The following is a 13017-nucleotide window of genomic DNA, read 5'->3' on the forward strand; positions in this document are numbered from 1 at the left end:
TGTGGTGCATTGACACGAGCCTTATGTGGAAATCTTGCAGAATCGCTGACAGTGCCAAATGTTCCGAGAGGACTGCAGCGAGCAACATCATCAGAGCGAATCGGCAAAGCCTCGCCAGGGTTTATCTGGCAGGCTCGGTGGTACCAGAGCCAGTGGACACGCAACGCGATGCATTGCAGATGCCACCGAGAGAGGGGGCGACAAATAAAGGATCGTTCCGAGACCATCATGTTTTTCAGCACTTCAATACACTGATCAAATAAAATTCCCTACAGGAAATGGCAATACAAGCATTTTCAAGCATGATATGTATAAACATGATAACACTCTTAGACAAGATCTATTAATTGTTCGATAATCGAGAACCACATCCTCCGCCACCAGGTTTCTTATATAGTTATATATGTTCATACAGGAGAATAAGACACAAAGCGCCATCAAGGTCAGGGTCCAGGAGCATGAATGAAAAACATGTCTCCTCCCAGCTTCCATCTGGAATCTAGAATGTAACTTCAGAATTCCAGTCCTCGCTGCACCGTTGGCTTCAGACAGAGCTTTGCAAATGCACCCAGCCTGAAACCTCAACCGTACAACAGTTAACATGACACACATCTAGAGTACAAAATCAGAACTGCATTTTACATACTTAAAGCCGCAACCTCTTCTGCATACTTTCAGACGAAACAATGTTACAATTGAATATCCTTCCTGTTTATACATATATGCTGGAAATTATGATATTGCGTACCTTGTAGCTAGCATGTGTACGCCTTGTTCCCTGTGGCAATACGGAATGAAGGGACTGCTCATGACATTTCAGTCTCATGACCAAACTTAAGAGTGCGCTGCAGGAAAGATTTGACACTGTCTTCACATTGCAATCGGTCCCAGCATTCAATATTATCAACCCTTAGTTCCTGCAGCTTCAGTGGTATGCTGTCCGTCTTGAAAGGGAGACTCATCAACTCTGGAGATTTCGTGAGCACCAGCTCTTCCAGGGACGGGAACGTCACGTGGGGACCGCAAATGGTGACCAACTTAGCATTGTCCGAAAGGCACAGATGCTTCAGGCAAGGAAATGCCCTTGGATTCTCTTGATCCATGCTCATGATTTCACCTTGGTGACCTGTCGTCAGAAATGCTTCCTTCATATTGTTGCAGAATCGTGCCTCGAGCTGCTCAAGGCAAGGCAAGTACATCACCCAGGAGAGGTGCTCTAGCTTGGTGCAGCTATTCACATCAAAACAAGTGAGAGTTGGAAATACAGATGACGGAGGTCTTCCCACCCACGTGATCTCTTTCAACTTTACTAAAAACCACAGGGAGAGCTTACTGAGAGTAGGAAACCGGTAGTTTGGTTCTTGTCTTACTGTTATCTGTTCAATGTTGCTCTGTATAATTTCTAATTCATACAAGGTGCATCGTGCAAAATCAGCTGAAAGGATGTCAGAGAGACAGAACCCATCTGTTTCTTTGAAACTCCCCAGGATTAAAGACCTGATAGGGAGGTTACTGGCATCTCTTAGTGATTCATACTCAGTAAAACCATCAGCCTCAATGCCAACCGATTTCAACTGATCTAAGGTGCCAAATTCTTGGAAAAGTGTAGGGTTATAGTTCAAAGAGCCTCCTCCATGATATGCCCGCCAAGACCTCAAGTCTATTACTTGCAATGCTTTAAGGTTAGATATGATCCCATCCGGTATTATTCGTATGTCAGTGCACAGTAGGTACAAGAACTTGAGCTTAACGAGGCTTCTGAAGCAGTACGGCAATTGGTATATGTCAGGATTATGTGACAAATCGAGGTACTCCAAGTTTACCAAGGAACATAATTCGTCAGGTATGTTCTTGAGAAGGTTCGACCTCAGATCCAGATATGTCAGTGAAGTGAAGTTCTTGATTGTTTCAGCTATGCTTCCCTCAAAATAGTTATTCTGAAGGCATAACATCCTCAGTTTCACAGGGCAAACGATCAAGGCCAAAGGGAGGAAGTTTCCTCATCTCATTCAACATCAATGAAATGTACTCAACTTGGCTCCAAGGGATGCTAAAATTTTCTTCTCTACCAACCTTTGCACGAACAAACCACTTATTATTGTTCTCACCGCAGCCGCAAGAGATCCATAAAGCCATATCACGAATCACATCATGCACTTTCACAAAACCATACCAATTTCCCCGGTTCTCTAATAGACATGCATCTCTAAGGTCACCCATTAGACTATATGCTTTTGTGTAGGAACTTCGTATACCACCATCCACTAGACCTAAGCCAATCCAGCATTGAGCGAGGTCAGCTTTCATTATCTCCCAATCCTCTGGCCACAGTGCGCAAGTCAAGAAACAGTGTCTTAAGGTATCATTTCGTAAACTATCAAAACTGAACTTGAGTTGTCTGAAGACCTTTTTCATAGGCAAGGGGTCATCCTCATGGCGGCATGACTGTTGCATTTGCTCGATGGCATATTTCCATTCAAACGATTCAGTTTTCTTATACATTGCCCTTCCAACAACTATCAAAGCTAATGGCAAACCCTTCAGTTCTGTCACAAGTTCTCTTGCAAGGGCTTCGATAGGAGAACCTAAAAAAAGAGTTTCCGGACCAACCTTTTCTTTGAATAACTTCCAAGCGTCATCCTCCTGCAAACAAGCAACTTTTAGCTCTTCCCTCACCTCCATTTCACCACAAACTCTTCTTAATCTTGTTGTGAGAATCACTTTTCTCTTTAGTTGGTTTACAACTCCAAGGGGATATGGTACACCAACTGCTTGCAGATCAATTTGCTCCCAAAGGTCATCCAACAGTATAAGAAAGCTTCTCTTTTTTAGGAATTCATAAATAATTTGGCGCTGAGATTCCACAGTACCACCTCCTTTCATTCCGAGCTTCAGAAGAATTTCTCCTTGGATAGTTTGCACTGAACATCCCCTGGAAGCCGTCACAAAGATAACATTAACTGACATGTCACCAGCAGCAGCAACTGAGTTATTGATACTATTCAGAAGATATGTTTTCCCAACTCCACCTTGACCCCATATTCCAACCATCCCCACGGGATCATCCTCAATGAACTGGAGAGCCTTTTGAAGGTTATGGTTCTCGGCAGACATAGATGGACCAGGTACCTCTTGGGCAGGAGGTGGCACTGACACGAGTGCGATATTATCATTATCGGGACAAGCCCTGAGACATTCTTGGACCTCAGAAAGCTTCTCACCTGCCTCCTTGGTAACATCTTTATTCAACTTGTAACCATCAAGGATAACCTGTGCGTCAGAATCGATGTTAGAAACCTTTTCAAGCCATCCGTACACCTCATTTGTGGATTTCATGCCCGTCCGCTCGGCAGCCTCAATCCTGTGACAAACATCGTTTCTCCTTGCAAGCAAGCTGTTGGTGGCATCCTCGAGATTTCTCAAAGTCCTTGCTGTCTTCAAGACACACAAAAATCACATGTTAATTGGTATTAAAAATGGCATTAGGACTAGATATAAATGCCTAACTAAATTTCAGTTTTTATGTATACACTTACCAAACTTGGATCTTTGTTTTGAAGGTTCGATTTCTTTACTGAATGAATGGTCTTTTCCCACTGCCCTGGATCTCTTTTACCTAACATTAGCTTCCCAAAATGTATCAAGTCTGATGGTACATCTATTAGTTCCTTTACGAGATCCTTTGCCAGGGATCCAATGTGGGGATCAGAATAAATGTCTTCCTGGCCAACAGTTTGTTCAAATAGCTGAAGTGCTTCTCTCTCTTCCAAACCAGGCACTGCTATGCATTTATTCACATCCATTTGATTACATACAATTTCCAATCGTGACGTGATTACCACTTTCCTCCTAAATTGATCTGTAATTCCGAGAGGATATGGAATGCCAACTGCTGGAAGGTCTAACTTCTCAAGAAGGTCATCCACCAAGACAAGAAAACTTCCTGTCCTGAGTAATTCAGATATCTTGCTGGTTTGAGCTGACACATAGGCATCATGTCTTATTTCGAGCCTCTGTATTATTTCAGCTTGAATCTTTTCCACTGAGCAATCTCTGGAAGCTGTAACAAAAATAACAAAATCAAAGGAAGAATCTCCAACAAATGAGTTATTGATCTTCTTGAGAAGGTTTGTGTTTCCAACTCCATCTGGACCCCATATTCCAATCATTCCGACCGGATCATTCTTAATGCACTGGCAAGCTTCCACGAGAAAGCTCTCTAGATGTGGTAGTTGAACAGACTGGATGGGGATATCTACAACAGAAGGTGGCAGTCGTTTGGCCGTAGCATTACTGGGTATACTGCTGACACATTCGTTCACATCGCGCAACTTCTTAGCTGCCCGCTTACTGATTTTGTAGTTTGCCCAGCAATTTGGGGAGCAACATTTGAAAAACCTTTTTCTCTGGTTATATCGTTCACGGTTTTTCATTTCTTCAGATATAGCTTCATCCACCCTTTTCAGCCAACGATCTGCTTCTTTTGTTGATGTCAAGCCACTCTGGCTGCCATCATCGATCTCACCTTGGACACCATCTCGTTTTCCACTCAAAGTCTTAGTAACCCTTTCATGATCTCTCACATTTTTTGCAGTGTTGAAACAATATAGTACTTGTGCGAAGAAAATATCTTTGATTGGATTTATGACTGTGCTGATAGTAGGACCAAACCAACTACCCAGGCTGGCCGGCATTGTTGCTGACAATTTAAAGAAAAACACAAGCAAATTACTGCAAGAAAATTGGTGTGTCCCCGTTATCACTATGCCAAGAAAATTTTTTCAGGTCAATAAATTTATCAGAAATAGAAAACAAAACATCAGTAACAAATGAAGTGGAGGTTTTGACATTTTGAAAACTCACAAAAGCAAGCACAATCATTAGATTTACTTATTCCTGTTCAGGAGTTCATCGACAGTAAGAAAAAAATTATCTGATGACAGAACAAGAAATAAATAGATTCCATGCTCAACGTGAGAAACATAGTATATGACTTCAGCTACCACACAATTGGAATTCTGGATTCTGAGAGTGGATTTTGTACACACACGCATGGGTGTGGGTGTGTTCTTTACCGTCGATTTATTCTTCCGGACTCGCACTCACCGTGGTAGATGGAAAGATATCTCTCTCTCTCCTCCCTTTATCCAAATCTCAAAGCAAAACGGACGGCGACGGAAACACGCACACCCATGCTTTGAGATTTCGATAGAGAGAGAGAGAGAGAGAGAGAGAGAGAGAGAGAGAGAGAGAGAGAGAGAGAGAGAGAGCTATCTTTCCATCTACCACGGTGAGTGGGAGTCTGGAAGAATAAATCGACGGTACAGAACACACCCACACCCATGCGTGTGTGTAAAAAATCCACTCTGTTCTGGATATATGCAGAATACTGACAAATTAGAACAAACAAAACATTATACCATGGGAAAGGGGGGCAAATATTATTTGATGAGTACTTACTTTGATTCCCCTGTTCCCAGGAATTGCTTCAAGAAGACCAGGGTTTACGGTGAAGCAATTTCTCTTTCTAGAGGTATCTTCGAGAAGAACGTGCTTTATCACAGGAAATCGAATAACTCCTTATGTTACCTTGGAGACTGTATCAAGGAAATTAGAAGTGGAGAATATCAAGTTACAGAATGAAAATATGACAACAATGAATTATTTGGTTTTTGTTGCTCTCTGAAATAGAACAGTAAAGATGAAACTAAATCTGCTTAATCAAAAATCATATTCTGGGTGCAAAAAGATGAAAGAACACAGAAAACTTAGCCTGGTACTATCAACATAGAAGAAAAGTGCCACAATGTTTACAGTTTGATTTTTTTGTATACTTTTACAAGATCAGCAATTTCAAGTAGAACAATTAAAGATAGGTACTTTTTTTAATCCTAGGAAAAAACCTTTTGCCGGCACACAATAAACTCTATGTTTATACAGAGGACATATGAACTGACAAACAAAAGAATCCTTTTACAGATGGAAAATGACTTAAAATGGATATATATTCTCAGGCGATGAGGGTGTTGCAATGGGGAAAAGGTGCACAAGCACACAAATGACTGGTAGCAAGCAATTAGAATTTAATGAGTTCCTAAACAAACAGGAGAGCAAAGCACAATAATTCTAGGAGTAGTACATTTGACAGGATGCAGTAGTGAACCGGAATGCAGCGACAACTCAAAAAGGACAGCTTTCAGAAGTCGCAATAGGCAAGCAGGATTGTGGTAATGATCCCTTGTATAGAGAGATGAAGTGAAGAGATCTATTTGTTGCAGACAAAAACGATGCAGTTTGGAGAAGTGGATGTGAGACCCATTGTAAGGGAGAGATTAGTCAACAGTACAGATGCAAAACAAGAGAAGATTGGGTAGAAGTTGAGTATATCCAACAACTCTAGTACTTGGAACATTATATGAGTGTCCAATAATTTATAGTGGGTGCAGTGAAATATATAATTCGGACGGCTAGCAGCAAGCAAATCCTATTCATCCGGTGTCTCAATCTTTGGCCTAGTCAATCGAGAACATACGGCAAAATATGAAGTCACATCCCCATATTAAGAAACACATATTGGCCTGTTTGTCAAGCACTGCTAGGTACTCCCACTATTTGTTTATGCAAATTCCACTGTACCAGGTCTATCACGTTCAATGAACCTAAAGATTCACATAGCCAGCATATTGCTCTGATTATCCCTTAGATGTCCAGGTCGTTACACAAGTTGTTTGTATATAGATTAGTGCAGCCTTACATACATTTCTGAAGGCCAACCATAGGGAGAATAACAAGCAATTCATGAGCACAAGAAAGAATTACTAGTTGCTTCCAAGAGGAGGAAATAATTTCACCTGAAAGTGAGAAAGTCCAGGAGAAACAGCTTGATGGAAGGTAGAGCCAGTTTGAAGCTGGAACTGCTCGATATTTTCAAACATCCTGCGTTTTCTGTCCACAAAGCCTGCAAAATAAGGCCCATAGACTCACAGAAACACTCAGAATGAGGATGAGTAAAATCGTCGAACAGTTAGCATGCATACAACGGTGCACGGTAGAGCAGCACGGCGACACCACACCATTGGCTTACTGGATTGGCGTCGGTCAAGCCCCGACCATTTCCTTGGTAAACGGAATGGCGAGCGGCTGCGACCAGAGGAACAATTGGTGCGGAGGCAGATGGGTGGTGAAGATCAATGCTCCTCCCTACTTCAGCTCGTTCCAGCAATCACTAATGCCGGCATGCCGCCGCTGGGTAATTTCTCCCTTCCTCCCCACCGCCTTCCTCTCGTATCTTCCGCTGACCAGGCCGGTGGCATGGGGCTGGGGCGACCGTGCCTGCGGCAGCGACGGCGACATGGCGCGAGTAAGTAGCGCGCATGGACTCTCCGCATCTGGGATGTTTTTTCCCGACAGTACAGGGACTCTGAGCTTATTCAGTTGGTTCCAGTTTGTCTCTTGCTTGTCGAATAAAAAACTTAACCACCGTCTGGCCCGGTAAGAGCAAGTACAATAGAGTCCAGTCAGCTGACTATAAAACATTAAATAATATATTTTAGATGAGTTGGAGGAGAGAGAAGAGGAGAGAGAAGGAAGGTGAGCTACTATGCAATAGCCATCTCTTGCACGCGCTCTTCAAGGCACCTTGTGAGAGTGAAAGGTGGGCCATATATTAGTAAAGTACTACATTCTTATAGCCAACTATTGTACATGTTAGCTATATGATGACTACAAATGATATGACATCTTGTTATAGCCAATAGTTGGCTATACTATTGGAATTGCTCTAAGAGCAAGTCAGTTGGATACAAGGATTAAAATAATATATTTGTGTCTAGTTGGATGAGAGAGAAGAGGAGAGAGAATGTGAGTGGGCTCTTATGCAAGAGCTAGCTCTGGCACGTGCTCCTAGGCAAGGTGTGTGAATGAAAGGTGGGTCATCCATTGAAAAAGTAGTATATTTTTATAGCCATCCATTGTACTTGTTGACTACATGTTGACTATAGATGACATGACATCTTGCTTATAGCCAACAACCGGCTATCTATTGGAGTTGCTCTAAGAGCGTTGGTCATATTTTTTTTTCGAATGAGGTTGGTCAGAACTTTTGCGACCAATTTAGCGAAAAGCAAATTGCTGCAAGATAATTGTTGTGTTCCAGTTACAAATATGCCAAGAAAAACTGCCCTGACAATAAATTTTATCATAAATAAAAGAAACACATCAGTGACAAATCAAGTGTAGGTTTTGACATTTCAAATACTCATAAAATCAACCAAGAGCACTAGATTTAGTTATATGTGTTATGAACAGTAAGAAAAAAATGAGAGCTACATGCTGATAGGACAGAAAATTAAATAGATTCCGCATCGTGAAAGACCTAGCAAATAACTTCAGCTACCACCAATCAGAATTCTGAGCAATTGAGAAATTTCAAATAATAAACATTGTAACAACGGGAAAGGGAAGAAACAGATTATTAGTGTGTACTACTTACCGTCCATTTATTTCTCGAGATTTGTGCCCAACATGGTAGATGGAAAGATTCATTTTTCTCTCATCTTTTTATCCGAATCTCAAAGCACAATGTACGGTGACGGAAACACCCACATCTAGCGTGGGTGTACAACATCCACTCTCATCTAGTATTTCCAAAAGTTGTTTCAAGAAGAGCAGGTTTCATCGGAAAACAACACAGTTTTCCGTATGTAGAAGTTAATTCAAGAAGAGGAGGATATTGTCAAGAGGAAATCAAAAAAAGTTCCTTATGTTCCCTTTGAGACATGATCAAGGAAAGAGGAAGTGAAGAAGATCAAGTTACAGAACAAAAATAAGACAAGAAAGAATTCTATTCTCCCCGAAAAAAATAGACGAGGAATTCTATTCAACTTTTCGTCCTTTTGTTCACACTTAAAGAAAAATCATATTCTATATGCAAAGAATAAATTTATTCAACCATACAATCAAATAATCATATTCTATATGCAAATATGAAATAATACAGAAAGCTTATTTGGTACTCCGTATTATATATCGAAGAAAAGTGTAATAGAGTTCATTATTTGAAATTTCTTCTTATTTCGTGTAAGACCAGCGAAGTTAATTACTAGAATGAGTAACGAACAATATCCTAGAATAAAACTTATTACTCTTTATCGACACAAAATAAAGTATCTATTTATATAGAGGAAATGGCAGCTGATAAACCAAAGAAACCTTTTAGAGACATACAATGACTTTCAACGGAGAATATGTTCTTACTGGACGAAGGAATGTCAACGAGAAAGCTGAAACTAGTAAAGAGGAATCGGCAAGCAGACCTTGATGAGCTCAAAGACAATTAGGAGATCAAAGCGCCATCAATTCAACTAGGGTAGTACATTTGATGGGATGCAACATGCAAAGAGTGGAACTGGAACGTAGCAACTAAAACAGGAGAGCTTTCAGGAGTTGCAGTAGGTAAGGAGAAAAGTAGGATCGTGGGAATGAGCCATGGAAAATACTTTTTTTGGTAGATTAAAGTGACGGAGCATGCAGAAGTAGATGTGAGATCCCTCACAAAAAGAGATAAGTCAACAGCTGAGCTTGCAAAACAATAGAACGAAAGGGGATTTTTTTTTGGGTACAGCCAAATAACCAACAGCTCCAGCCATACTATGTCCATTAATTATTCACAGTCAATGAACCCAAATATTAGATACCCGGTATGCTGGCTCTGATTATCCTACACATGTCCAGATCGTTTGTAATGTTTTCTTTACGCAAGTTGTCTGTTTCTAAATTAGTATAGTACATGTTTGCAGCACCAATTTTCAGAACTTAATATTTCGGATGGAAGCATAGTAGAATAACAAGTAATTTTCTTAGTTGCTTCCAAGAGGGTGAGAGTAGCTTCACCTGAAGGTGAGTGAGTCCAAGAGAAACAGCATGACCCGAAGGTAGAACAGATTTGAAGCTGGAACTGCTCGATCCTCTCGCCTGTAATACGTTTTCTACCCGTTGATCCTGTAAAACAAGGCCGTTAGACTTACAAAAAAACACTCTGAGTGCGGATGTGTAAATTCGTCGAACAGTTGGCATGCCATGCACCATTGGCCTAATCACCTAATGGCTTCGCGTCAGCCCAGCGCCGCCCATTTTCGTTGGTAAAAGGAATGGCGAACGGCCGTCGGCGGCTGCGCCGAGTAACAGTTGGTGTGGACGCAGTTGGGCGAAAGATCAATGCTCTCTCCTCCCTTGAGTTTGTCCAGCAACCACCAAAGGCGCCGCTGTGTAGTCTCCCCTTCCCTCCCCACCACTTTCCCTTGAGTTGGCCATGGCATGGGGCTGGCCTGCGGGCAAAACCTATACACCGACCAGGTCGGTGGTTACCGGCCACCGCACACCCCCTGGTCGGGTATGGGCCAGGCCCATTTGTGGCTATTCGGCCTGTAACAGTTCGTTTTTTTCTTTTTTCTTTTCTGGTTTCTTTTTTCTGTTTTCTTTTCTTTTTTCTTTTTTCTGGTTTCATTTTTGTTTGTATTATTTAGATTCGAAATTTATTATTTTTAAAAATTGTTCAAATTGAGAAAATATTTAAATTAAAAAATGTTCAAATTTGAAAACCGTTCAAATCTGAAAACCGTTCAAATTCGAAAACCGGTCAAATTTGAAAATTTGAAAATTGTTCAAATATGAACATTGTTCAAATAGAAAAAGCGTTCATTCGAAATTTGTTCATATTTTAAAAACGTTCAATTTTGAAAATTGTTCGAGTTAAAAAATTATTCAAATTTCAAATTTTGAAAAATATTCAAATCGAAAAAATGTTCAAATTTAAAAACTGTTTTGGTTTCAGAAAACTGTTCAAATTTTATTAAAAAAAATTCTCAAAAAAAGTTTTTAAAACGGTCAGATTTTAAAAAACGAAAATATAAACGAAAAGAAAAAAGCAAAAGAAGGAAGAAAAAGGAAAAAGAAACTCACCTGACGTAATGGGCCGCGGCCCACTAAATTAGCTGGATCGTGGGAGGGTGTGCGGTGCCGAACAGGCACCGACCAGATCGGTGGCGAGGACCTCCCGGTAAATCCTATACACCGACCAGGTCGGCTGCTACCGCGCGCCGCACACCCCCCGCGCGCGGTATGGGCCGGCCTGGTCGGCCCAGTTCGCCTATTTTTCTGTTTTCTGTTTCTTTTTTCTTTCGTTTTTCTTTTTTATTTTATGTTTATTTTTGTTTATTTTTATTTTTATTTTTTGTTTATTTTCTGTTTATTTTTATTTTTGTTCAAATTTGAAAATAGTTCAAATTCAGTTTTTTTCAAAATTGGAAATTGTTCAAAATTTTAAAAATATTCAAATTTGAAAACCGTTCAAATTTGAAAACCGTTCAAATACAAAAAATATTCAAATTATAAAAGCGTTCAAATTTGAAATCCGTTCAAATTTGAAAAATGTTCAAATACAAAAAATGTTCAAATTATAAAAGCGTTCAAATTTAAAATCCGTTCAAATATATAAAGCGTTCAAATTTCGAAAAATGTTCAAATTCAAAAAATGTTCATAACTAAGAATGTTAATTTTGAAATAAATTTACAAAATTTAATAAATGTTCAAATTTAAATTATGTCTATATCCGAAAATGTTCAAATTTCGAAAAAAATTAAAACAAAATCTGAACATTTTAAAAATTTCGAAAATTTCGAATCTGAACAGATTTGGAAATTTTGTTCACCGAAAATATATTTTTTTAAAGTTAAATATTAAAAAAGAAAAATATTAACAGAAAAGAAACAGCAAAAAAAAGAAGAAAAAAAACGTACCTGCTCTTAATGGGCTGCGGCCCAACCGACCGACCTGGTCGGTGGGGTGTGCGGTGGCCCGTACACACCGACCAGGTCGGTGTACAGAACCTCCCGGACCTCCCGGCCTGCGCGTGTAGGTAGCGTGAGCGTGTACGAAGCGCGGGCCTCTGCGAATGGCCCATGTTCCACAGGCCCCAAAATTCTAGGTAGTCTGAACTTGACGGGCCCATGAGTTAAAAGATTAGTACCTTACCCGCAAAAGAAAAAAGATTGGTCTCCTAAATTCTTTTTGCTAAAAGTAGGCGGGCTCGTGGATACAGTACTTGACGGGATTTCGAGACATTGACTGAGCCAGAGGAAGTGCCAATATAAGTCTTGGGCCCAAAAAAAACCAATACTAATTCTTAGATTTTTTTTATTGCACAACCACCAAATTACTTCCTCCCTTTTTTTTTTTTTTTGAGAACACAGTACACGCAGACGCTCACAAATACGCACGTACAAACACACCCTATGAACGCACGCACGCACACCCTACCCCTATGAGCACCTCCGAGGGACTGAGCCGGCATATCTTGAGGTTGACGAAGTCACCACTGGCGCCTCGCTGTTGACGGGCACGCCACCTACCACTGAAAGCATAGCGCCGGTTAAACCTGGAATAAATCCAGGTAAATGCCAACACCCATGCCAAATCTAGGATTTGAACCTGGGTGGGCTGGTTCCACCACAAAGGACCTAACCACCAGAGCCAAGCTCTGTTTGCTCCTCCCTTTCTTGATATAAGGTGTATAGTTTTTCCAAAAAAAAACTCTGAAATAGAAGGTGTATTGCATAGAACCACTTCAGTTGGACATTTTTTTGCGGTTTTGATTGCATTTTCTTAGCTCATGCAAACTCCTCTATTTTCTCGAAGCAATAATTTAGAGGTAATCTTGTCCAAAACTCGTGCAACTTGTTCTCAATATGTGTTTCTTAATTTCTGTGTTCTTAATTTCTGTGCCAAAAACTATTCACCCTATATTTAGAAATGATGGGAGTATTAGGGCATCTCCAAATGGCCGACGCATTTCGGATGTTTGAAATGTCTGATTGTGTTCGTTTAAGTCGGTCCGCGGACGACATGCGGCCCAAGGCGACCGTTTGCGTCGGGTACCTCCAGCGGTGCGGATGCATTTTTTTAGCGGAGACAGCATCAAAGTTGTTAATGGCGTTTTACGTCTCGTCGAGGACTGCCGC

The 13017-nt window shown here is 40.7% G+C and overlaps 1 pseudogene; it reads right to left on the reverse strand.

The window, feature by feature from the left end:
* Positions 1-421: 421 nt before the first annotated feature.
* Positions 422-7353, reverse strand: LOC124662311 (annotated as a pseudogene).
* Positions 7354-13017: the final 5664 nt, after the last annotated feature.

Source organism: Lolium rigidum, chromosome 6 (assembly GCF_022539505.1).
Source record: "Lolium rigidum isolate FL_2022 chromosome 6, APGP_CSIRO_Lrig_0.1, whole genome shotgun sequence".
NCBI classification, from domain to species: Eukaryota; Viridiplantae; Streptophyta; class Magnoliopsida; order Poales; family Poaceae; genus Lolium; species Lolium rigidum.